Source organism: Rhinatrema bivittatum, chromosome 4 (assembly GCF_901001135.1).
Source record: "Rhinatrema bivittatum chromosome 4, aRhiBiv1.1, whole genome shotgun sequence".
Lineage (NCBI taxonomy): Eukaryota > Metazoa > Chordata > Amphibia > Gymnophiona > Rhinatrematidae > Rhinatrema > Rhinatrema bivittatum.
Window position 1 is genome coordinate 367,710,006 of NC_042618.1, and position 26,718 is coordinate 367,736,723.

The 26,718-nt window shown below is 44.6% G+C and overlaps 1 protein-coding gene across 7 annotated transcripts in view; it reads right to left on the minus strand.

Moving 5' to 3' along the window:
* Window positions 1-26,718, minus strand: part of IQSEC1 (IQ motif and Sec7 domain 1) — a 1,385,758-nt gene that overhangs the window by 640,750 nt on the left and 718,290 nt on the right. The gene's annotated exons all lie outside the window — the stretch shown is intronic.

The following is a 26,718-nucleotide window of genomic DNA, read 5'->3' on the forward strand; positions in this document are numbered from 1 at the left end:
AAATACATAAAAAAACAAGTTTTCAAGTGTACAATTATATAGTATATTCTCTCTATGTGTATGCTCTATTCATATGTGAGAGGATATTTTGTATCTTATTTTGTGTCCTTCATTGTATTGATTACCTTACAGACAGCACATCATCAAATATAATAGCACTTTTGCATATGTCAACAAGAAACCTGACTGAAGATTGTACCATGAGCATGTGGCTTCTGTTTCCATTCACTTAGCAACAGTTCCCACTAAATCATTTGTTATACAGCAGTATCCTCCCCCTTGTTAAAGAGGTAAAGCCTAATATCTACAAGATCCCTCTAGCAATTACTTCACTGACTGCAGGCAATTTGATCCCATAGGAAATCAGATCAGATTGCAGGTATTTTGGCTTCCGTGAAATGTGTGCAGTCTTCTCCATTAAAGCCTGTGAACACAGAGCTGGAACAAGATAAATTCAGGTAGACAGAAAAAGAAAAGAAAAGGTGGAAGCAGTCAAAATGTTAGGCAACAGGCTACCATTCAGAAGTCTAGAAAATAACTGTCAATTACTGTAATGTAGCAGTTTAATAATATAATGCAACACACTGAGGGGGCCGATGCAATAAGATGTGCCCAGCCTAGTGCATGAGTTTACTTGCAGTTGGGCACACATTTTGGGCATGCAAGAACAGCGTCCGATGCAGTAAGGAAATTAGCACGTCTAAAGCGCACACCCTAAGAAACACGTAACCGATAGTGCTCAATGCATGCAAATTCTATGGATATGAAGAGATTACCTATTACTGCCCAATGTAATGGGCAAGTTTTAATAAAGGTCCTTTTTATACACCGATCTCCATTCTTTTTTACCACTACACAGCAATCTTGGAGCAGCTTCTGATTTATTTTTGGGTCCATCTTTAGTTAGGGCTTCCAGATGTTTCTTTGCAACCTTTGTAACTCCTTTTGAATGCTGTGGCATGACTCATCTCTGGAATGAAACGCCATGAACGCATCTGTCCAATTGTTATGAGTTTGCATTGGCTTCCAATATGTCAATGAGTGGAATACAAACTAGGAATGACTTTTTTTAAATTGATTAACTATAAGTCCTGCCCATTGTCCAATTCTCTGCTTAAATTGTATCAATCAACTTGCTTATTAAGGTTGTCATAGAGAGGCCTACTTGAGGTCCCCTCTCTCAAGTGTGCTTGTCTTGTTGTGACCAGAGAGTGCACTTTTTCGATGGCAGCTCCTGTATTATGGAACACCTTTTCTATGGAACTGCACTTAAAGAGATTGTTTAAAGACATTTAGAGGCCTTCTTAAGACATTTCTATTTAGGCAGGTTTACCTGTAAGACCAATGTGTGCTGTAATACCCGGGCAGCCTGGACACCCATGGTTCTATCCCACCCCTGACCATCCTGGCCGGCACCGCAACATTACATACACAAGAAAAACGTGACACATTAGTGGGATGCAAATGTTGCAGCCGTTTATTAGAATACCCTAACAGGTGTTGAGTACTTCCATCACTGCCTGTTCTCAACTACCAAGCAGATGCTGATATCTACTATTCCTTCCACCCAAGCAGAACTGAAGCGGGGATATCGCTCCACGTGAGCCCCCGGACTGGTGTCAGACCTCCATTCTGAAGGGGTCTGGGCAGGCCACGATGCAGTAGGCCTCATCTCAAACGTGCCTGGCCATTGATCCATCAAGGCCCAGTCCCTGGGCCTGACATTTGTCATCGAGTGATGGCCCCCAAGGCCCCTCTCTTCCTTACCGGCACCTCCCTGCTTCCTTTTAATGCCTCCAGTGTTACAATAGCCTTTCCTGGACTCGGTTACCGCCGCCACAAGGATCCCATCATGCGCAGGCCAGGAAGTACCCTTCCGCCCATGCAGAATGGACTCCCCCATACCAAACAGCTACGGCTCCTGCATGAAACCAATGAATAAACTCTGCATAGCCTGCAGAAACAAATCATCTCCCATATATGACACATGCACCCCGTCTGGAGTATACAATTCTGGAAAGCGTGCGTCCACCCATTCATACCTCAAATGATAGCCACCCATGCAACTGAACTTGGCACGGTATCTTCCCTGCAATCCTAAGCCCAACATTTATTTTTGCCGGGGCATGATTTCAGACCAGCAGATTCTTGAGGACGGGCACGATGAGGCAGGGCAGCTCAGGACATCCCTGATACTGTTGAACCAAGTGAGGCCAGTGTCATTCCCCAAATCATTGGTACCAAGGTGTATGAATCTTACTCCCTGCGAGCCCCCGGACAGGCATCATGACCGCCAATACTTGAGGGATCTTGGGCTGGCTGCCACATAGCAGCACCCACTGGAGCCCCTCTCAAGCATTCCTGGTCATTGATCCATCAAGGCCCAATCCCTGGGCCTGACATTCATCATCCACGGCCAAACGCCGAGATTTTTCCCCAAGGCAGTAAGCACCTGACCCAGGGCAAGCACAGGGGAACCATTGTCATGTCTAATACATGACACAAAAGCTCCAGGCCACCATTGACCCATCTGCTGTATGACAGCTTGTGTGAGACTGGCAGTGGCAGTACTAGAAGCTGCTCCGATGCGGAATGATCAAGTGCCGACATACTCACTCTGAAGCCTGGCTTTCACCAAAGTATTTCTTGAAGACTGCTGAAAACTTGTATCTGCCTGATGGGGATTTATCCCAGTGAAGTAAGAAAAAACCATCCCCTTTTGGGTGTGAGGTTAAGTATAGATTCATGGTCACAACCGGACATATTAATAGACCTCTGACTGCAGTCAACTTGTTGACCTGACTGCATGCCCCTCGATCAGTCTTGGACTGACTCAATCCCAGGCACAGCGTGCCATTCAAAATGCCGACATCCTCCCATGGCAAGCCCCACAGCTGTGATAAGCCCCCAATGGCGCTGTAAATTCGCCAACACAAACGGCTCCCAGAAGAGTGCAGCCTCGAACTTGTCCGCTACTACCACAGGCTGGACGTGCCAAGGCAGTAACAGAAGGTCATGGTTCAGTGGTCTCTGTGTGTTGTGCCGAGGCAAGGACTCCCTGGTCCAACCCAGGAACACCCCCTTGTCCGCAGAATACTGCTCTGTGCGGTCCTTTTCCAGCTTCATGAAGAATGCCAGATCGGCTAGGTGCAACTAGGTCCCTGCTGTTTAGCATATACTATGTAGCTAATCAAGAGATCCTCTGGAACCTGGTAACTGGACCAGCTGTTCGCAATGAGGAATGCCCCCACCTAGACTCTTCAGTTGCCCAATGCAGGAAGGCACTGAATGTTTCAAAGTAGGCGCATGAAATCGAGCATCCCATTGGCTGACATCTATTGCAACTGAAAGATCCCTCGAAATGGAAACCAAGCAGTGGAAAACCGTTCGGGTGCACCTGCAATAGCCGAAAGCAAACTTGATGTCCGCCTTTGCCAGAGAGCACTCTATCCACAGGATCCCCGTAAATTCAATGTTGCATCAAAGAACATAAGAACATAAGGATGCATGCAGTATTCCGAAGGAATATGGTCATTAACAGAAACCCCCACAGGATGAGTTAGGTTATGAATAAGCCTGTATTTTCCAGGCTCCCCCTCTTTTTTTTTGGGACGACTGCCAGTGGGGACAACACAAGATGCTCCAACGGGGGCTCAGAGAAAGGGCTGGCAATCCGCCCCAGCTGAACCTCCTTTTGAGTGTGTCCCTGACAATGCTGGCCAGACTGCACACCAAAGGGATGTTGACCACCTCAACATATTGCAGCTGACTTGTGTAGGGAATAAGAACATCTCGAAAACCACACAGCAAATTATTCACCCCCACTCTATTAGGGTAACGTGCCAACCAGGAAGCATAGCCCACCACGGCACTGGGGTTGGGGCGACAGCCCAGCCGCACCTTTCACCTATCTTTTGTTTCCTGGGTGAGGTACTGTGCCCCGATTACAGATGTGAACAAAGTTCAGAAAACGTTCCTTCAAGCAAGAATTGAACCAGTGACCTAAGATTCTCTAGTGCTCCTTTACAGTCCTCCCTTCTACCAGCTGAGCTATTGAAGGAGCTTGCCTATATCTATAATCAGCAATGGCACAGATTGCCCAGTTGTATCCTAACAAAAGCCGCTAAGAACTTGTGTGTGCTTGGTTTGCCCACCTTGCTCCTGCTCACTATGAAAGGACCGCAAGCTCACCTTGGAGTCAAAAGAACGCACTATCATTCTTGTGAGTTAGAGGCTGACATCCTGTCTTCTCCAAGACAAAGTGGACCCATTAGCCATTTTCTTGTGAAAGGCCCCATCATAATTAAGCCATGCAAATCTGCTGTGCCCCTCATAAGCACTCAAAATAGTGTCAAAGAATGTGAACAGGGTTGCACAGGAGTGGGCTCTGCAAGCCCAACCACCGAAGCCATTCTAGAGAATGCACTCACACAGTTAGTGATCTCTCTCTGTTGAGTGCGCCCGGGCCCTGCCCCAATCCCCAAGCTGACCTGAGGCCACATCCAGGAGAAGGCCATGTTCAGACCCCTGCATCAGAAGCCTCTTGCTGACCATCTTCTCAGGCCATAAGTCGATATCTTGGGTTCCCCAGGACATGAACTGATTCTTCTCCATTTTGTCCCTGAAATGTTCATTGCAATTCAGCTATGCCCAACCATCACACTCTTTATATGCCTCAAGGACAGTGTCAGCACAGCTCCACATGTGACCATACTGAGAAGGGTCCTCCCAACCCATGATGCTAATCATCCCCAAAATTTCCCTGTCCAAATAACAATATTCCTGAGTACCTTCCTATCGGAGCCATCCAAGTCAGACGTTCCTCCATTCCTCCTCTTTTCTCCTTTCTTTGTTCCTCCTCCGTTCAACAATCCCAAAAACATCCTTATATGTGTGCTTCCTGATCCCTTCATGATGAGCCCTGGGTACGCTTTCCCAGAACTGAGACAAGGCAGTCAATGTTTGGGGACCCCTAGATGCCTTGGTCTTCTCCCTACCCCACTCACTCGGGCTATCCCTAGAGGGGCTCCCAACATCTGAAGATTCAAACGAACTGCCCGCACTGAAAACTGATCCATGCCTCTGCCTTCTTTTCCCCTTCACTCCAATCAGTCCAGCTGTCAACGCCCTAGCAAAAGAACTGGCACCATTGCCCATTCCCCCAGAAGACTCACCCATTTAAACTCCCACGACCGATTCCTCTGAAGGACACCGCGAGATGACATCCGCTGTCATGATCCACAGCTCTGTCCTCTCCACTCTAGCCTCCTGCCACATCTTGCCATCATCCATTGCCATACCAGATGGACCACTCAAACCAGGACCCCAGGCCAAGGCATGTGCGGCAGCCACCACACATGGAGGGGACACAGCCATGTTGGCCTGGGCACCAAATGACCACCGTGAAAGGATGGACCCCAGTTCAGGCCATTCCATGCAGATCCTAGTACACTGCTTGCATGACCGCATGAACTCGGGACCACCGAAGCAAGGTTGGCCAACCGACCGCCATGCTCCATGACTCTCCAGGGAGCAGCAGACTGTTGCATTCACACAACATTTAGTGCAGCCCGGTCCCATCCCAGATTGCCCTGAGGCACTGCTGCCCCAGCCACACCCATGACCCATTCTCCACATAAGCCCCTCCTTCCTCCCACTCCTGGCCCCTTACCAGGATGGCCCTCCTGACCATGCAGAACCCCACATCAATTGCGGCTCCAAACTCAGACCCAGCCACTGCCCACACCCCCGATAGATGCTGCCGCAAGGAGAATGCGACCATGGTTGAACCCTGACCCAATCGCCTATGCTGTGCTCACTACCAGGTCGCAGTTGTCCAAGGTACACCGAAGCAGTGAACCATTCTACCCAAATAAAAGTTACTACTTCCACCCGAGACGGCTCAATCGTGGCTCCAAACCCAATCTTACTGCATCGGGGCCAAGGAAGGAGGAGGCCAAACAAGGGAACCCAGCAGATTTTAAATTACCTGCCAGTCTTCTGAGCGCACAGACCTCAATGTATGCGCGACCTTTCCGGCTATTTAAAATTTGCGTAGCTCCCACTCTAGCCAGTTATGCACGTAAGTGGCCATTTTTGCACGCACAAGGCTTTTAAAATCTACCTTTTATTGAGATCAGAGATCTTATTTAAGTTTAATTTTGTGTTATAATTTATTTTCGTTTTATGTAATATTTTGGCTTTGAATATATTTATGTACATCACTTAGACCATTTGTGTTAAGCAATTAACACATTTTAATAAAGGTAAAATGTACTAAGCCCTACATTTTCTTCACCCTAGACTACCTCAGTTCTTTGAGTACAGGGCAACAAAAATAATAAAAATACTATTGTGTATTGTAATTTAATTGCATAATGATAGCAGGCAGGGCTAGGTCAGGAAATGCCTTTGATTTAAATTATACAAACCTAAGTATTCATCTGAAGGTAGCTAGTTGCTGCACATCCTTTGTAATGGAGAGTGGTCACAGAATAACAGACATTCACACAACATTGTGGCAGAAGTAACAATGTGGAAGACATGCAATGATTAAAAATTATATAGCGAACAATGTGGCAATCTAAAAATGGACAATTTCTCTAGAATATTTGATTTCATTTATGAAAATGGACAGATACCAACAAGATGCTTCTGTCTTCAGATCAGATAATTTTCATTTTTTTTTTAAATTTCCATAATTGAATGGCCAAGTATGATTTGGAAAACGTGCCCATTTGTAAATGGTAGTGATGCCTTTGATACAAGCAGGATCTGCCCTTACAAATGTAATGGGTTCTTATTACTGATTTTACTGTTCATAGAATTTAGAGGAATTACCTCATCAGTGTGGGAGTCAAGAGTTCTTCTCTCCCCATATATCTGTTATATCTGTTGAAATGGTACAAAGAATGAAACAGCTGGTATTTTTTAAAACTGATGTGTAGCGAGCAAAGCAGTGAATGCGAGGACGGTAGCTTTGAAACCACCGCAGGGGGTACACATGTACGCACGTATGCCGGCTCATGCCAAAGGATGCGGCCATATTATAACATATGCACATATATACAAGCATGGTATAAAATAAGCATGTGCGCACAATTTTATATGGATGTGCACATGTGTGTGCAAACGCCATCTCTATTGCACAAGTGGGGGGGGGGGATTTTAATAGACATGCACCCTGATGCAATTACCAGTTTCCCCAGTTCGTTCCCAGTTTGTCCAGGTAATAGACAGGACTTCCTAACACCCCTAGTTAACTAGCCTACCTTTTTTCCCTGTTAGCCCCAAATCGTAAAATCCTGCTAACCTCTTTAGTTTTTTTTGATCCAGGTCTTACACGCCATCCATAGCAGAAGTAAAGTTACATGGTAGCGGACCCCGGTGCGCGCTTGTGTGCATTTATACTTACGCACAGATTTCATCGAGAAATCTAGGAATGCCTAGACCATGCCCACGCCCACGCCCACACCCCTTTCTTGCAAAAAAATGTTTGATGCGCATACTGGGATAATTATGCATACTTGCGCGCTTTTTAAAATCCACACAGCGCCTGCTGGCCCGCCTTCTGCGCTTATCTCCCAGCTTTGCCATACGTAGGGCTTTTAAAATCTGCCATAAAGCAAAGATAACTGCCTCGTGCACTCTTCTGTAGGTACAGTAAATTTGCATGAATGACTGTGCATTAATTGTAATGGAAAATAAATTGATTATGTATCTTAGCTCCTGTATTATAAAGCCTGTTATAATACAAAATAGCTCCTTAATGAAAGCCATTTCCTATTCTTTAAAGCAATAATGTAAATTCTGTGAATGACCTTTGGTCAACTTATTTTCTTCTGATCTGATACTGGGAAATGTAGGACTATGTTCAATCATCTGAAGAACTGTTCTAGCCACTCTCTCCAATAGCCGGTGACATAGTGGAGGAACCTTAGCCTCTGTATACACATATCAGTTACAAGGCTATGGGAGACAGGAAGGTTTAGCATTAATGCAGATGACATGGGGTGAGGAATAAAAGGGGCAGGCTTATGGTTATTTTTCTCAAACAAAACAGGAATAAGCAGACTTTTGGGCCAGGTGGTCATACTGGGGGCTGGTCCAAGTTGCTGGGGCAATGAGTGACCCCTAGAGGCTAAATGTGGAAGTGAGTCCAACCAAGAGTCTGAGGTCTGACAGGAGGGCAGCAACATTGTTTCTGGCCCAATAATGTCACTTTCAGCTGAAAGTAAGGAACTAACATGCTAATGCCACAGCCGGGAAGTGGCTTACAGCTTGTAGTTTGCCCACTTCTGGTCTAGACGTTGAAAACAGCCTATTCTAAACAATTTTCAAGCATTTTGGAAAGCTCGCAGTGTTTTGCAAAACAGCCAGAACTTATCAGAAACCAAATTATGGAGTTGAACAGATGCCATGCAGCAGACCCGATTCAATTCTCAGTCCTACTTATTGGGCTGAAGATGCTGCAGAGTCAGTATTCACATTTTCTTAAGCTGCTAATCCAAAATTCAGCTATGCTAAAATGCTTTGCTTGACCCTATGGTGCTACCTCTATAGTACAACACGCCCGCAGGAGATTAAAAACAAATACATTATAACAAATTAATTATTTCTTCAGAAATATGGAGTCTGGTTCTGGATTATGCCGTTCCAACTGCTCTGTACTCTGAGGGAGTTGCTCACACAGCTCAGATCCTCTGGTAGGATTTAGGCAGCATCAGGCTGGTAAATAAACAGATTCAAAGTTTCATCAATCCCCAGATTACAAAATTTATTTTTACCTCCTATGAGTGTGTAGTGTGACATATTAATGCCATCTAACACAGAAGTGTCTTATGTGAGATATTAATATATCTAGCCAGTCTTGCCAAAGTATATCAGAATCACTGGTGTATTTTTTCCTTATTGATTATGTTGAAGCCATTCCAAGATCTATGAATTGTTTTAAGGGCTTTTCATCATCCAAACTGCTTTGCTCTGTTACAGCCAACATTATTATAGGGAAGGCCTGTATAATGAATAAATATGGACAAACTTGATTTTGATCATTAAAACCAATGGGGTAGATTTTAAAAGGAGCGCGTGTGGCCTACATGTGTGCACGCTACCCGGCATGCGCACATGTATGCACGATTTTATAACTTGCACGTGCAGGCGCGCGCAAGTTATAAAATCTGGAGACAGCACACGCAAGGGGATGCACAATTGTGCACCTTGCATGTGCCGAGCTGCGCTGCCTTCCCCCATTCCCTCCCCCTAACCTGACCTTCACACCCATTCCCCTAACCTTTCCCCCCCCCCCCAGCCCTACTCTAACCCCCACCAAAACGTTTATCTTACCTTTTGTGCCTGCCTCTGGGCAGGTGCAAGTTGCGCGCGCTGGGAGCCTGCCGGCACGCTATCCTCTGTCACGGCGGCAATGGCCGCTCTGTCGGAGGCCTTTGGCCCCACCCCCGGACCGTCCTGACCTGCCCCGCCCACACTCCACCCCTTTTTGCAAGCCCCAGGACTTACACGCGTCCCGGGGCTTTATGCGTGTTGCTGGGCCTTTTTAAAATAGGCCTGGCGCGCCTAGACCCAGTTATGAGCATAAATCTGGCTGAATGAATGCTACAATGAGAAGGAAACACTGGGAGGAGAATGAGACCAGCAAAGGGCAAAATCAATAGGACAGCAGAAATACAATGCTTTACTAGTAGAACAAAATATTAATACAGATCACAGGTGACATAGTGCCCACCTACAAGGCTGAGGAGGGACCACACTGATTTGGACCTGTAAAACCATGAACACCAGAGCTCACAGGACAGATTGCAAAAAGACAACAGGAAGTGCTCAGAACAGAGGATGTCAGAGAAAGAGATGATGACAGAATCAGAGCCAAACCCTGTTGAGAAGTCCAACTGGCCACTGGCCACCTTTTCAGTTCAAATTGTGATGAGAGAAAAATCTAGTAGGAGCAAAGCCTAGATTTAGACATAGGAAACCACCTGGTACCCCCCCCCCTCCCCCCAAGACTTGCCAAAAGTCTTGGGGGGGTATCAGGTGGTCCTGGAGCGATCTCCTGCACTAGGGCCGTTGGCTGCCAGTATTCAAAATGGCGCCGATAGCCTTTGCCCTTACTATGTCACAGGGGCTACCGGTGCCATTGGTCGGCCCCTGTCACATGGTAGGAGCACAAGATGGGGGGGAGGGGGGTCAGGAGGGTGGGGGATTGTAGTTAATTAAATTTAAAGGGTTGGGATGGGTTTTTTCTTTTGGGAAACGAATATATAGAAACATAGAAACATAGAAAATGATGGCAGAAGAAGACCAATCGGCCCATCCAGTCTGCCTAGCAAGCTTCACACTTCTTTTTTCTCATACTTATCTGTTTCTCTTGACTCTTAGTAACCTTAGGTTCTCTTTCCCTTTCACCCCCACCATTAATGTAGAGAGCAGTGATGGAGCTGCTTCCAAGTGAAATATTAAGTTTGATTAGTTGGTTAAGCGGCAGCATAGCTCTCTGCCGTTGAAGCAGAGATACGCGTGAAGTATTAGTTTTACTTCTCCCCTGCCGTTGAAGCAGAGAGCAATGCTGGATATGCGTGAAGTATTAGTTTTTCTTCTCCCCTGCCATTGTAGCAGAGAGCTATGCTGGATATGCATTGAAAGTGAAGTATGCCTTGAAGGTCACATTAACTATCAACTAATATTGAAATGCCTAATAATTGGTAATTGAATAAGCCTAATAATTGGTAATACCTATAGCCCATGAACCCATCCCTGTTTTTTTGTTGTTTTTTTTCTTTTTTTAATTTGGAGATGGCAGCCCTCCATCCTTCCGCTCCGTGAAGGTGGAACACCAACCACTGGCCACTAACTAATGAACGGATCTGGGTCCCCCGAGAATGGATGCAATGGATTTGGCTCCCCACAAATACGAATGAGACGAATCCGTCCCTGCTACATCCCTAGCACTCAGAGGCCCTGCGGTGTACCACATCCTGGTAAAAGGAAGCCCTTGCTGGAGCAGAGGGTGGGTCTGTGTGTGCTGTGGACCTGGAAGAAGAAGTAAGGGCCAGCAGGCCTGGAGGTGAGAAAAGATATGCCATGGGAGGCCAAGAAAAGAAGAAAAATCCGGGCAGGGATCCTGCACTCTCTAATCTCTGGGAAAATTAAGAGCATGCTCATGCACTGATGATTTCTGTGGGAGGAGGTGGGATTCTCCTCCCCTCCATGCTTTGTTGATACCTTGGGGAGGGAGAACACCCCCTCTGTTCCTCTCACTCTGCACCCTCCTGGATGGGGGACCACCAGTGCCTATGGTTACCTAAGTTGTAAATCCGGACCTAGTAGGAGCTTTTATTTTTCTGTTTAGAGATATGGAATTGGTCTCACTAGGATAATGAGCAAAGAGGGTATTCAAAGTATTATAGAACTATTTAGAAATAAACATTTCATGATTCTGTTATTGTTTCCTCTTCATTTCGTACCCAGTAGAGGGATCAAGGACTGGGAAGAGCTAGGTTTACAGTTTCCTGCAGGTGAACAAGTATGTATAGCTGACAGTTGGGAGATATGGCGCGGGTCAAGATGGCGCGGGCCATCCAGTGCTCCTACCATGTGACAGGGGCTGGCCAATAGCACTGATTCACTGTCACATGGTAAGGGCAAAAGGCCATCGGCGCCATTTTGATTAGTGGCAGCCGACAGCCCAAGAGAGAGAGAAGGCTCCTGGGACCCCTACTGGACCACCAGGTAATTTTAAAAAGTTTTGGGGAGGGTGGGGGAAGCTAAAGGATATATTTTAAAGGGTCGGGGTGGGTTTAGGGGTTGTTTTTGTGTGCCATTTTTCCCACCCTCCCCAAAACGATAAGAGAACCCCACGAACAATTTTGTGGGGTTTTCCTATCGGTTTCGGGGAGCCCCCGATTTCTGATGAGTTTGAAAATATCGTACGATATTTTCATTCGTCAGAAAAACGATTCACATCCCTAGTTTGCAGTACTTACAGAGTTTGGCTTCTTGTGATTTCCAGTTCAGTTTTTGTCTGCACACGTCAATTTATATTTTATGATCTCTTTATTCTGTATTTGATGAGAGTCTATCTGTGTTCTGCATGTGTGACTGAGGTGAGAAAGTTAGTTTACTAAGTCTATTAAACTATTATTATTGAAAGTGCGTTTTTTTGCCGTGTATGCCTATGTAATGTATATGTTGTTGTAAGTGATATTTTTACTTCAGAAGATTGAACTTTGAATGTCTATTTTCAATATGCAATTTGCCTTTTTAGGTTAGGGAAGATAAATTTTAAAATGGAAAAGAATGCACAAGTTTTAATTATGTGGGGGAGGGGTGGGAAGGGGGAATGAAAGGCTGTAAGGGTTGTCTAGTGCATCTAATACAATCTCTCTTAGGGCTGATACAAGGGTGTCACACACACAGACTCCCACCATTCACCAACCTCTCACACCCCCAGGGGGCAGATCCTGGAGAAGGGTGGGAGGCAGGCAATAGGGAATGAGGGAGGCCTATTTCTAGACCCAGAAGGTGGATGGCCAAAGGCTGCCCTGCCCATTAAACATTTTAGGGAAGGGGGGGGGGTTGTGGGAGGGGGGTATTGGAGTTTGTCAGGCATATGTTGCTCTGTTTCCTTTGTATTGTACTCTTATCGTTGCAGTGTTTGCCTTGTGACATGCAAGAGTGGTTGACTATTTGTGAAAATCAATAAAAATACTTAAACATAAAACATTTCTCTGGTGCCCCCCCTAGTGCAGACACCGAAGACTGAGAACAAATAATAACAGGCCCAAAAACTGAGTGGTTAGAGCAGTGTTACCTGTACCAAGGCTCTAGCAGGCTCCCACGGTGCTGCCCAACTGCTTTCCTCGACTCGGCGCGGCACCGCGCGACTCGCAGGCTGACTCTGCCCCCTTTTGTCATCAGCTGCCGGCCGGAAGTTCCCGCGGTGCGCGGGAAAAAGCTGTATTTAAAGAGAGCTCTCCAGCACAGCTTTGCCTCGGCTATAGGCTTGCTTGTGCTGGAGCTCTGGTGGATTCTTGTTGTTTCTCTATTCCTTGTCTTGACCCGGACTGCCTATCGGACCTGTTGCCTTGCTGCCTGCCTCTGGATTACGTTTGTCTTGGATCTATTGTCTGCTGCCTGCCTCGACCCGGACTGCCTATCGGACCTGTTGCCTTTCTGCTGCCTCTGGATTACGTTTACCTTGGATCTCTTGTCTGCTGCCTGCCTCGACCCGGACTGTCTCTCAGACTACTTGAGCATCTCACAGAACAACTTAAGGCGGTCTTCTACCTTGGTTCTACTATCAAGTACGTGACAGGTAACAAGCAGAGGGCTGCAAACAAGGGAAGCCAGTGTTCAAATCCTATTGCCTTTGGTATCAACAAAATCTAGAAAGTATGACCAACCAAAAAATGCATGACAGGACTAGGGCATCCAAAAGTTGCACAGCAGGACTATCAGATAAATGTGGAGTAGTGACAGAATATGCTAAAAAAAAAAACCTACAGTGCTATCTGGCATTACCACGGGCTGAATGACTGTGAATAATTGCATGTCTAAAGTAGCATCCAACTGTTTCTGAAAAGCTAAGGAGATACAAAATACACTGCAATGTGTTGTTCTGTAGTGCTGAATAACAAATGATTTTAATTTGTTTCTGATCATCACTATAAAAGTTAGCTATCATACATGTGAGCATTTGGGATGGATGTTTGTGGGCTTAAGCAAAATATCATTTAAATATACAGTAGAAGTTGTGAAAATAAAAGTTACTGAGGTTTAAATAAAATGAAAATTTGAAGCACAAGGAGTCCTGATACAAAGCGGAAGGGAAGGAACAAAAAAGAAATGGTAAAAAATATATTTTTTTTCACCAAGAGGTGGTAAACACTTGGAACAGACTTCCAACAAACCTTATAGGCACAGTCTCTAGATACCTGCAGTAGCTCTGGGATAAATTATTCTGGGGCAAAAGTTAGAAAATTCTGTGACAATATTTTTTTAATTCTGTGGCATATTTGCATTAATGTGAATCATTTTTCATATTAGATAATGCAAATGTGTTTTGAATAGTAACAATTACGTAGCTTCCCTACCTTGCTTTGTGTCTCTATAGTTTGTTTTGTAATTTTGGGAATTTTATGAGTGAGAAATCTGTTATTAGTCTGGGAGAGCAGAAGAAGAGGAGATCTCAGGGAGGGAGGATCAGGGATGAGAAAAGGAGAAGGAAGGAGAATTGGGAAAAGAGGAAGGAGAGGAAGGAGAGGAGGATCAAAGATGGTGAGAGGATGAGAAATGGAAAGAGAAGACAGGGAGGATGAGGAGAGAAGGAAGAAGAGAGGGCTGGGGATGAAAGAGGAGAAAGAGGGAAGATTGGGGATAAGAACATAAGAACATGCCATACTGGGTCAGACCAAGGGTCCATCAAGCCCAGCATCCTGCTTCCAACAGTGGCCAATCCAGGCCATAAGAACCTGGCAAGTACCCAAAAACTAATGGATGGGGTGAGGAGGAGGGTGAGGAGGAAAAGGAGAAGGAGAAGGAGTGGATAGGGGATGGGAAAACGAAAGAGGAAGGAAGAGACATCCTGGGATCCTAGGAGGATATGGTGGGAGGAGGAATCATTCTCAGGTGCAACCTTGCTCCTCTTCAGCTTCTCATCCCTTTTCTCTTCTTCTCTCCCCCTCTCCACCTTAACTTTACTCCTCTCCAATCCTCTTTATTTCTCATTCTCTCCCCACTCCCAGAGGTCTCTCATCTCTCCCTATCCCAAGTCCTCTCTCTCTCTTCCTCTCCCCATTCCAGGCACCGTTTTTCTTATCCCCAATAAGCAAACATATATCCTCCCCCAACCCCTCTTTTACACACCCATCTCCTCTTCACCATATCCTTTCTCTATTCCTCCCTTTTGTCATGCCTCTCATGCCAATGGGGTCAGCATTAGGAGGAGGCGAGAGGCAAAACTGCACCTCGGGCTCACATGTTTTTTTGCATGGGGGGGAGGGGAACAGATAATAGCATCATCAACGAGCATTTGCACATGATGAGCGCTGTTACCTACGCGCACAATTGGACACACGTTTTGGACGTGCTAACCCCTGTTTTGCATTGGGGGTTATGGACGCGCATCCAAAACAGCATCCAATTGCGGGTTAAAACATGCGCTGCAGCCAGCACACGGTATTGCATCTGCCTGAAAATGATCCTTCTCTGCTGACATCTTCTTTGTTTGAATTCCTTTAAACCAGAGGGTTGGATTCACTCAATATCAGAACAGTCAATCAATGAGAAATGCCTGAGTGGGAAGTGGCATGACAGTGCCCATACATGCACATGACCACAAGGGTGGCACTGCAGAGGAATTTTCTGTGCTCTGATGAAAAGAACCACAATGTTTGTAGCACAGGGGTGCACAGTAATTATATAATATCTTAATTAATGTAATTAATGTTCAGTGCAGAAGTTGAAGACAGATGCTTCATTTGGTTGCTCAGCGTTGCTTAAGAAAAGCTTGTTTGTCTCTAGCTGACAGAGTCAATCATCTGAATAGCCTAATGAGGAAATGACTGGGAAAAAATGGGCATGCTAAGCATTGCCCTCCCCAGGGAAAACTGTATTGCACACGCATGAAAACCAGTCGAGCGGAGGTCATTAGTGTTCCTGCTTTTTGGCCTATAAACCTCCTGGGGTACAATCCTTAGGTGCACTGTTCCCGCTGACATTAAGCCTATTAGTGCAGGATAAATGTCAGTTTTACCAAGGAGTTTGTGTCTCTTCTGAAATGTGGAGGAAGGTACTGCAGCCGTGCAAGAGCCAAAGATCCTCTCACAGATTCCTGTCTCTACTATAATGCTTTTGGGGGCTGGGAAAAATAAACAGTAACACCTCAAAGTGGAGTTAACAGCACACATAAGGATTCTTGTTAGTATTCAGCAATAATCCCATTTTAAACTGGCAACTTTGGTTTTGTTTTTTTTAATTTCATTATTTGACGATAAGAGCCAAAATAGGGAATTAAAGTTCAAAAATCAATTGCTATTCTATGGTTCTGAAATTATATTGAAGAAATTATGTATAGTGTAACTGTGGCACAGCACAAGTGGTCTATGGCTGACTGGAGGACAGATTACAGACTGGACTTCAGCGTTCTCTTGCAAAACTTTTATTATATACATTCAAAGTGAACACATAAACTGCTTACCACAGCAATAAGTCCATTATCTTTGTAGGATCTGCCTTCTCCTCCCTCCCAGGGCCTCTTGCTCTCAAATGAGCCTAAACTGTATTCCTCAGGGGAACTGCCCTGTACCCAGAATGCCTTGCTTAAGGTGGACTGGAACCAGACAGCTGCAACCAGTCCTTTAAGGTGTTCTGAAGGTTTCTCTGGTGCCCTTTGTCACAGTCACTAACAATCAAAGTTAAATCACCAGTCATGCATAAACCAGACTATAGGAACCACATAAAAGACATTTACTCTCTCAGACACTCTTCCAATCAGAATTGGAAAGAAATAGATTAGTCACTATAGAAAACAAAAGTGTTTTTTTTTAATTTAAAAAATATGTCATTTTACTCTAAAAACAGAATCTGATATCTCCCACCAGGGCCGGACTTGAGTTTTGCGCCTTTAGGCAGGGTTGGAGAGTGAGGGGTAGAAGACACCAGACATTGGCATACAGCGAGAGTTCCTTTCCCCCCACTACCCCTCAAAAGTCCCAGAGTGCCACAACAGCATCTCCATGGCACAGCTGCACTCCTTTTTAGTCTGAGTATTTGTCGCTTTCAAAATTGGGGGCCCTACGCAATTGTCTATACAGGCTTTGATATTTGTCTGACTTCAACCAAATGACAGAGAACACAGTTTCCAAAACCCAGTCCTTCTGGAACTTCAACTCTCTCTGGTTTTCACGGCGTTTGCAATGAATCGTTCATGAGATATAGTCTGGTTTAAGAATCAGATGGATCTGCAAGTCTTGGTTATCCTGAAACCCAGAGCCAGGCGAGGATCTCAAGGAGTGAGTTTGGGAAATCCTGGCCTAAGGAACACTCTCGTTGAATAAAGGGACGTCTCCCAAATAGGACCCAATCTCTTGTTCTGCTTCCCCTACTAGGAAAACAGTTGCAATCAGGGGCGGATTGGCTTATCGGGGGATCGGGCATCCCTCGGTAGGCCGGTCACTCTAGTCACGTGGTCTGCCGAGCGTGGCTGTGACAGAGCCGCACTCGGCAGACCACGTGGTATGTTTGCGGCCGGCCGGGGCGGCGAATCACCGGGCCGGTCAGTCTTCGGGAATCCGCCCCTGGTTGCAAGAGTGGGGAAAGCGCCTGTATTCAACATTTGTGCCACAACACAGACCACAACAAATATTTTCACTTTAATGCTCCTTGCTTTTCAGGTATTTTAAGGCAAAATTCCTTTTAAATTCTAAAGTTGAACAGTTCATTTCTTTTTGCTGTCTTTGGTTAATCACATTTTAGCACATCCAGTAAGCATTCATGAAGATTATCTGCTAGATTCAGTTCAATGGGGGTAACTTAATTTGCCAATAGGGTTTTGGATATCCAGATGATATAATAGTAAGGTAAAAATCAAGACTATAAGCTCTACGATCCACAATAGATCTGATTCCCCAAGGTTTCCCTCACCCCCCACACAGTCATGGCCGTGCTGGTGAAGTTTTAAAGCTCTCAGCTCTTTGACCAATTCTGGTTTTTGGTGCGTATAAATTATCCTGGGTTGTAGAGTATTTGTGTCTGGCTTGAGGTTGAGGTCCATATTCAAAAGCCACGTGGTTGGATAATACAAAATGGCAAATTTGGCATATTCAGCTATTTATCTAGCTAAATTCTAGCTGGATGTTATCTGGCTAGAATTAGGCTGGATAAGTTAGGGACATTAGGGGGCATAACTGGGAGGAGTTGAGTTAGACAAATAACTTATCCAGCTAAATATGTTCAGTCTGTAGGGCTGTCCTAAAGTTAGACAGATAAACTTATCTGGCTAACTTTAAGATAGCCAGATATAGTCAGTCAGCGGCACGGCTGTGCCACTGTATACTGTATATAGGCTAAGTTAGCCAGATAAGTTTATTCAACTAATTAGCAAAGATGCACAAAGGCTGAATATGGACCTCAGTTAATTAGATTATTTCTTAGCAATAAGTATTGTAGTAAATTAATCAGAAAGAGCTGTAAACCACAAAGCAAATGTATTATATGTGAGTCAAGGATGGGCTTTTGGGTTATAAAGTAGCTGTAAGTAGTTTAATTTCACTTTAAATGATCTTAGTGGAATAGGACTGCTTCTAAGGCCAAGTCCATAAGCAAAACACATCAGCAATGTCTGAATTTTCAAGAAAGCTCATCACCCAGTACAAATGTTGCTAGCAGCAAACTTTTTATGGGTTATCATAAGACTTGGGAATAACTGCATGGCGTGGCATTGCTACTCTTAAGAGAAACATGGGGGTAACCTGCATGACACAGCAGATACTACCATAAGAAGCTTGCTGTTCAGACTGGATGGACCCTTAAGTTCTTGAAAATTCAGACAGTGTTGCTTGATGTGCTTTGCTTATGGACTTGGCCGTAGAAGCAGTCCTGTGCATTTTCCCTAATGTCTGCATATCAGTACCCCAGACAGTAAAAGTCAGGACCCGTGTAGGTTGTTATCTGAATCCAATACCTCTTTCCACGTAGCCCCCCTTCCCCCCCATCACCACTATCAAAGCAGAGGCTGGATTACTACCCTTAACCAATAAGTCTTGATGCTTTAATGCAACTGCAACATTATTCTCCACTTCAACGGCAGGGGGAAAAAGAGAATTGGATTCAGTCAATAACCAACAAGGGCCCTGACTTTTACAGGCTGGGGAACTGATAAGCATGGGGATAACCTGCCAAAGTGACATAAAGCATGGGATTACTACCTGTAACCAATAAGCCTTGATTCCTTAGATGTAACTGCAACCATTGCTGATTGAGAAATCCGTAGATGGGATGGGGTAGATGAAACTCCGTTTATGGAACACACTGTATAGGAAGAGCTTGGCAAAGTGAAAGTGGACAAGGCCATAGGGCCAGATGAGGAAAATCCCAGGATACTGAGAGAGCTCAGAGATGTGCTGGCGGGTTCACTGAAGGAACAGTTTAATAAATCCCTGGATAAAGGAGTGGTGCCATAGGACTAGAGAAGAGCGATGGCGGTCCCACTTCATGAAAGTCATAGCAGAGAGGAGGCTGGAAACTACAGGCCAGTTAACCTCACCTTGGTGGTGGGAAAATTAATGGAGACTCTGCTGAAGGAAAGGATAGTAAACTATCTACAATGTGGTGGGTTGCTGGACACGAGACAGCATGGATTCACCAGGGGAAGGTCCTGTCAGACAAATCTGATTGATTTTTTTGATTGGGTGTCTAGAGAACTGAATCGAGTGCTTGATGTGATCTACTTGGATTTCAGCAAAGCTTTTGATATAGTCCCACATAAGGAGGCTTGTGAATAAAATGGCAAGTTTGGGAGTGAGTTGCAAGGCTGTGGTGTGGATTACAAACTGGTTGACTGATAGGAGACAGAGTGTAATGATAAATGGAACCTACTCTGAAGAGAAAACCATTTAAGTGGAGTGCCACAGGGTTTGGTTCTTGCTCTCCTGCCTGGGAACTTTTGATTTCCAGTCACCCTCAGATTTTTGTGGATTAGTGGGGGGAGGAAGGGATGCACAAACTTTGTTCTTTCTCACACATGCTCACTCTCTCATGCACATATGCTTACTCTGGCACAGACATATATGCTTGCACACATGTGCTCTCTCTCACACATCACACACACTTGCTCTCACTCACCCCTTCCATATGTTTGTGTGCAATATTGTGGAAAGGATATATGGTAAAATTTGTCTGTTTTGTGGATGACACTAAGATCTGCAACAGAGTGGACACGCCTAAAGGAGTAGAGAGAATGAAAAGGGATTTATGAAAGCTGGGAGAGTAGTCAAAGATTTGGCAGCTGGGATTCAGTGCAAAGAAGTGCAGAGTCATGCATCTGGGGTGCAGTAATCCAAAAGTGCTGTATGTGATGGGGGTTGGAAAAAGTGGTGTGAATGGACCAAGTGAGGGATCTTGGGGTAATAGTGTCTGGAGATCTGGAGATGGAGAAGCAATGTGACAAGGTGATAGCTAAAACCAGAAGAATGCTGGGTTGCATAGAAAGAGGAATACCAGTTAAAAAAAAGGAGGTGGTAATGTCCTTGATGAGGCCTCACTTGGAATAAGAGGGACAAAGAAAGGATGGAGGCGGTCCAGAGAAGAGCAACCAAAATGATGTGGAGTCTGCATGAGAAGACCTATGAGGAAATGCTGATGGATCTGAATATGTATACCCTGGAAGAGAGGAGGTACTGGGGAGATATGATACAGACCTGAAAGGTTTTAGTGATGAACATTTATTTATTTATTTATGTATTTATTTATTTATTTATTTAGCAGGCCTTTTCTGTTGGAAAGAGTATCAGTAGAAGGGGTCACGAAATGAAATTCTAAGGAAGACAACTCAGAACCAATGTCAGGAAATATTTCTTCACGTCCTGAGCTACCAGGGTTGACCTGAGTGTGCTAACTTTTAGGCGTTTTACTATTGCAGTTCCAAGGTTGACATTTGAACAGTTACTGCCCACTGAATATAAATTCTGATTGATTGACTGTGGCCAGGCATTTCTTTCTTAATACTATCTTTATCATGAATATATACTTACCATATTACACTGATAGTATATAATTGAAGGCCTGCCTTTATGCATTTATTCCTTCAGTGGTGCTCATAACAAGTATGCTTTAACAAGAATCACAACAAAAACTGTTATTAAAATGGCAAAAATCATACTTCACCATCTTGTTTTGTCTTCATAATTATTTTCAATTATAACATCCCGGTTCATGTGGTATTTTTAACATTTCTTGCTCACATCAGACCCCTAATATCATGCAATCATTTTCCTTGTTGGAATCAGTCCCTTTGTTTTGCATCCATAACTATGTGACTCAGAGGCTAAATGGTGCCTTTTTACATGGGTAATTTGTAAAAAAATTACTGATGCACGAATACAATGAAGTGTTGATTACATGGGATAATGTGCAATCAGCCATTTTTGCTACTATGACAAGACTGTACAAGAAGGAAAGTCTTACAGAAGAAAAGAAAAGAAAGAGTTGAGTAAGCAAAGTCAGACTGAATAGAGAGGACAGAGATTTGGCTACACAGAAGATACACATGAAGGTAGTTATGCATTGTAGAAAACAAAAAAGCAAATCAAAATTATACAACACTATAAGGTACCCATCAAATTGCTAAGTGAAATAAAAGTGCATAGCAGTGGTTAGTATTTGCTATTCTTAAAACAGCATAGCGTGATAAAATCTGTACTTCCTATAAGTTTGTATGTCATCTCTTCTAATTTCATTACATGATCATAAATAGCAGGGATGTGGATTTGTTTTAAATGAAATAGACAATGGCAACAAAGTTGTTTATTTCGTCTTGTTTCAGGAGCACCACGAATTGAAAGACAAAATGATGAAATTTCGTAAAAATTAGTATTTTGTGTTGCAACAGCTAAAGGGACTTAGGGCATGCTAACTGGATATTCGCGTGAACTAACTATAGTTTGTGTGCACTAACTGAAAATGTTACCAATAAGTTATAAAGTGTCAATTAGGGAGCAGTTAGTTAGCTAGAGGCAGGGCCGGTGCAAGGGGACTGGCCGCCCTAGGCAATTTCAGCTTTGTGCCGCCCCCCCTGTTATGTCACCCCCACCCCTGCCCCGGTCACAGCCCCCACCCTCCCAACCCCCCCAAAAGAAAACTCACCTGGTGGTCCAGTGGGGGCCCAGGAGCGATCTGCTGCTCCCGGGGCCTCAGCTGCCACTAATCAAAATGGTGCCGGTGACCATCAGCCCCTACCATGTGACAGGGGCTACCGGTGCCATTGGTTGGCCCCTGTCACATGGTAGGAGCTAAAGGGCACTGGTGCCATTTTGGTTAGTGGCAGCCGAAGGCTCGGGAGCAGCAGATCACTCCCAGGTCCTCCACTGGACCACCAGGGGGGCATCGGGAGGGTGCCACGGGGGGGGGGGGGGGGGGGGCTGTCAGCTGCCAGTAAACAAAATGGAGCCAATGGCCCTTTCCCTTACCATGTGACAGGGGCTATCGGTGCCATTGGCCATCCCCTTTCACATGGTAGGAGCAATGGATGGCTCGCACCATTTTTTAAGATGGCACCGGCTGTCCATTGCTCCTACCATGTGACAGGGACTGGCCAATGGCACCAATAGCCCCTGTCACATGGTAAGGGCAAAGGGCCACCGGTGCCATTTTGTTTACTGGCAGTCAACGGCCCGAGAGCGGGAGATTACTCCCGGGACCCCTGATGGACCACCAGGGACTATGCGCGCTATGAACTTTTCCCGTGGCTACATAAATACTTACCTGACCTCCCTGTTCTCTCACTCACATGATCACTATCCCCGCTTCTGTAATCCTGTAGCCTCTTGGAAGAAAGCACTTCTCAAAATCAGGGCCCTATTTACTTAGCATTTTCCCATAGACATAAAATAGGCAAAAATATTTAGTAAATGACTCTCTTACGGGCCGATACAGTACAGTGCGCTCCGACGGAGCGCACTGTTAACCTGCCATTGAACGCACGTTTTCCCTTACCCCTTATTCAGTAAGGGGCGGAAAACGCGCGTCCAACCCACCAAACCTAATAGCACTCTCAACATGCAAATGCATGTTGATGGCCCTATTAGGTATTCCCGCGCGATTCAGTAAGTAAAATGTGCAGCCAAGCCGCACATTTTACTTTCAGAAATTAGCGTCTACCCAAAGGTAGGCGCTAATTTCTTCGGGCACCGGGAAAGTGCACAGAAAAACAGTAAAAACTGCTTTTCTGTGCACCCTCTGACTTAATATCATGGCGATATTAAGTTAGAGGGCCCAAAGAGTAAAAAAGAAAAAAAAGAAAAAAATAATTTGAAGTCGGCTGGTGGCTGTCAGGTCGAAAACCGGATGCTCAATTTTGCCGGCGTCCAATTTCCGAGCCCGTGGCTGTCAGCGGGCTCGAGAACCGATGCCGGCAAAATTGAGCGGCGGCTGTCAAACCCGCTGGGAGCCGCCGCTCCGGGCCAAAAGGAGGCGCTAGGGATGCACTAGTGTCCCCAGCGCCTCCTTTTGCCCGTTTCTACAGCCGGGCCTCATTTAAATACTGTATCGTGCACACAGGTGAGTGGCCTGTGCGTGCGCCGGGAGAGTGGGCGTTCGCCCGCTCTCCTGCGGACTTTACTGAATCGGCCCGTTAGTTTGTTATATGACCATATATGTATGGGAATTTCACAAAAATATAATATACTAATCCTGAGTTTTGCATTACCAGATGTCTGGATTTTCCTGCACATATCTTCTTTTTGGGACATTTAGACAGTTTTTCCAAGAGCTGTTTGGGTTGGGACAGCTCTAAGAGTGGCTGTGAGGACAAATGGAAATCATTTCTGGTTTCCTGTGCTGCTGATGCTCCCACATTCTCCTATTGGTTTGCAAAGGAATGCCTAACGAATAGGGCTTGGGAGAAAGCAGGAGCAGCTGCATGGCTTTTTAAACAGGCATTTTAGGGAGAATAGAAATTATTCAGGAATAAGCAGATAAACACCGACACACAGTACTTATGACAATACAGTAGAGTAGTCTATGAACCCCACATCACAACTAGCATATTGATAACACTATGTATAATAAATTTACCCGTAAAAGTACTTTCAGTACACTCGGTCATGACCCACTTCTCTAAAAATTATTTTGTCTAATGATATATTGTAACCGAACCTTTGATGGCACCTGTTAGAATGTACTATAGTACACTTTTACTTACATTAAATATGTGCCTATATGTAAACCGTTGCGATGGTATATAACTTAGCGACGGTATAGAAAAGATTTTAAATAAATAAATAAATAAATAAATAAATATCTTGTCTTCTGAGCTCTCTCCCAATCACTGGATCTTCTTGCTCAGCACCAAGCTACCAAAATCAGGAGGAAACTGGAACTAATGTACTGTGGAGTCTGACCCTTCCAGATGAGACCACCACCACCAATGGAACCAGATGATGGAGGCCCATGCAATCTGTTCCATCCAATATGGGCTGACAACACTTGGAGGAGAAGGCAGACCATGCAGTCAATTCCTTTCAACCCAGCCATTTCTATCAGGAGGAGGAGCAGCTGTAATCTGAAAAGCCAATCCCCTCCAGACTGGCTTGCTGCCAGTGACAGAAGAAGTTTTTCTGGTACCCATGCCATTTAATCCAAGCCACCAACATCAGGAAGAGGAGCTTCAGGGAAAGCATAAGGAAAGGGTGAGCAGGGAGAGGTGAAGGATGAACAGAGTAGTAGGGAGAGAGGAGAGAGGAAGTGTGGGGATGGAGAGGAATGGAGAGGGAGAGTAGAAGGTGAGGTAAGGATGGAGAGAGGAAAATGAAGTAGTGAAGCAGCAGATAAGAGCAGGGTTCAGGATGGAAAGCAGTGGGAAATAAAGAATATGGATAGGGAGAGTGGCATAAAATGGAGGAGAGGAAAGGAAATGAACAGAGATTAAGCGGCATGAGGGAGTGAAAGAAGAGAGAAGGGAAGCATCATGTAGGAGAGGGGAAGAAGGTAAAAGAAGATAAGGCTAGAGTGAAGGATAAGGAAAAATATGTTGCAACAGGCTGCACCAACAAAGGAAAGAGGCAAAAAATGAAGCTGAAGGACTGAAAGGAAGAAAAGCATCAGAGCAGTATGACAAGAGAAAAAAGAATGGAGACCAAGAAAAGAAGAAACAAGCAAAGCCAGAGAAGAAATCAAATCACAAAGGCTGGAAAATAATATATTTTAATTTTCGAGAAGATTGCCTGCTTTCTTTTCTGTGGACTTCTGTGGGATGATAAGTTAAATATTTTAAAATAATAATAAAAGAAATAAATGTGATTCTCCAAGCCAAAAGCCCGACCCCCAGGTCCTTCCACGGGCAAACAAACGAGGGAGCAAGGGAAAAACAGCCTGGCCCAGGGCCAACAAGAGTGAAGATAAACACATAAAATTTTTGTTTTGAGATGCTCTCAATTTCTTCTTATGAAGCAGAGTTGGGATACCCGGGAAATGTCCTTTGTTTCTCTTGTATCATCTTTTTCATGCATATGCTTTCTAGGGATGTGCAATCTTTTCCTCAGATTAGGCAATTTCAATGAAATTGCCTAATTCGGAATGGTTCGGGAGAACCGAAAAACAATCAAATTTTTTCTGAAATTTCAGAAAAAATTCATTTTTTGGGATAGTGCGCACTAACGGGAATTAGTGTGCACTAACCTGAAAATCGGGGCCCTCGGAAAAAAAAAACCCAAACCGCGGGAAAAATGAAATTCCCATGGGGGAGGGGCTCGAAACGAAGCCTGACATGATATTTAGACTCGAAGCACATCTCTAATGCTTACCACAATACCTAGGGTTCTATCTGAGTGTACGCAGTTATCTTTTGTGACATAACTTCACTGAACCAGCAGTCCTGAACTATAGCAAATGACATAACTTCACTGAACCAGCAGTCCTGAACTATAGCAAATGAAAGAATTTTCATTTGCTATAGTTCAGGACTGCAGTATGAGGACAATGTAGCCATTTTTAGATCCAGAACAAATGCAAAATTCACTAATCAGAACATTGGCATTCAAATACTGAGGTCCGGATTTATTACTGGTCAACAGTTGTGCTTTAAACATGCGAGTTCTTCCGCTTGCAGAATCTGAAATCTGAAATTTGCCCAATGATTTACTTTCCTGCAACTCCAAGAACGGGAAAAATTTCACAGAAAAATGTTATGCAAATTCATCTGTTTCTTAAAAGTACTTAAATTTGAAATTCAGGCAAAAGTTTCCCAGCACCTTTTGCAGGCTTTTTCTTGTGTATCTTTTTTGCCCTTACAAAAGTTGCAAGAAAAAATAATCTTTGGACAAAGAATGTGCAATTTCAAAACTGCTCACAAACTGATCTGCAAACATTTGGCACTTTTCTTTGTTCCTCTCTTACTCTATACTTACATCTGGCCTGTACCCTGACCTATACTTAAACCATACCTATGTATTGTATATTGCACCTGCATACATACAGTTTCCCTTGTGATCTGTCTTCAACAAGTTTCAAACGGCAAATATGCTGAATGCAATAAGTAAATCTAGCTACAATGGTACAAATATAGAATGTGAAAGCTTGCACTATAAATAAGAACATATTGTTCTATCAGTCTCATCTGGACTAGCTGTTTTGTTGGGGGATTTTTGTTTGACCAGTTCAGCATTAATTTAATCTTAGTGAGTTTTATGAGTGCATGCTGAAGGTACAATATTTGCAGGCACCTCTTCGTGACACAAAAGATTAAAATGTTTTGAGGGAAACGGAACACAGAAAATAATCCTGGAGCTTACAAAATCAGTCTTCAAAATGAAGGAATGATTTATGAACATAAGGAACCCAGGGAGCAGGCCACATAAAGGCTAACCTGGGCCAGCCTGGTAGCTTAGGGCTGCCATGCAGGAAATTTGGGTTCAATGCTCAAGCCCACATTCTGCTGATCAGGCCAGCTGGGGATGCTACAGAGCCCCTGGAAAGATGGCAGGAGGGGAG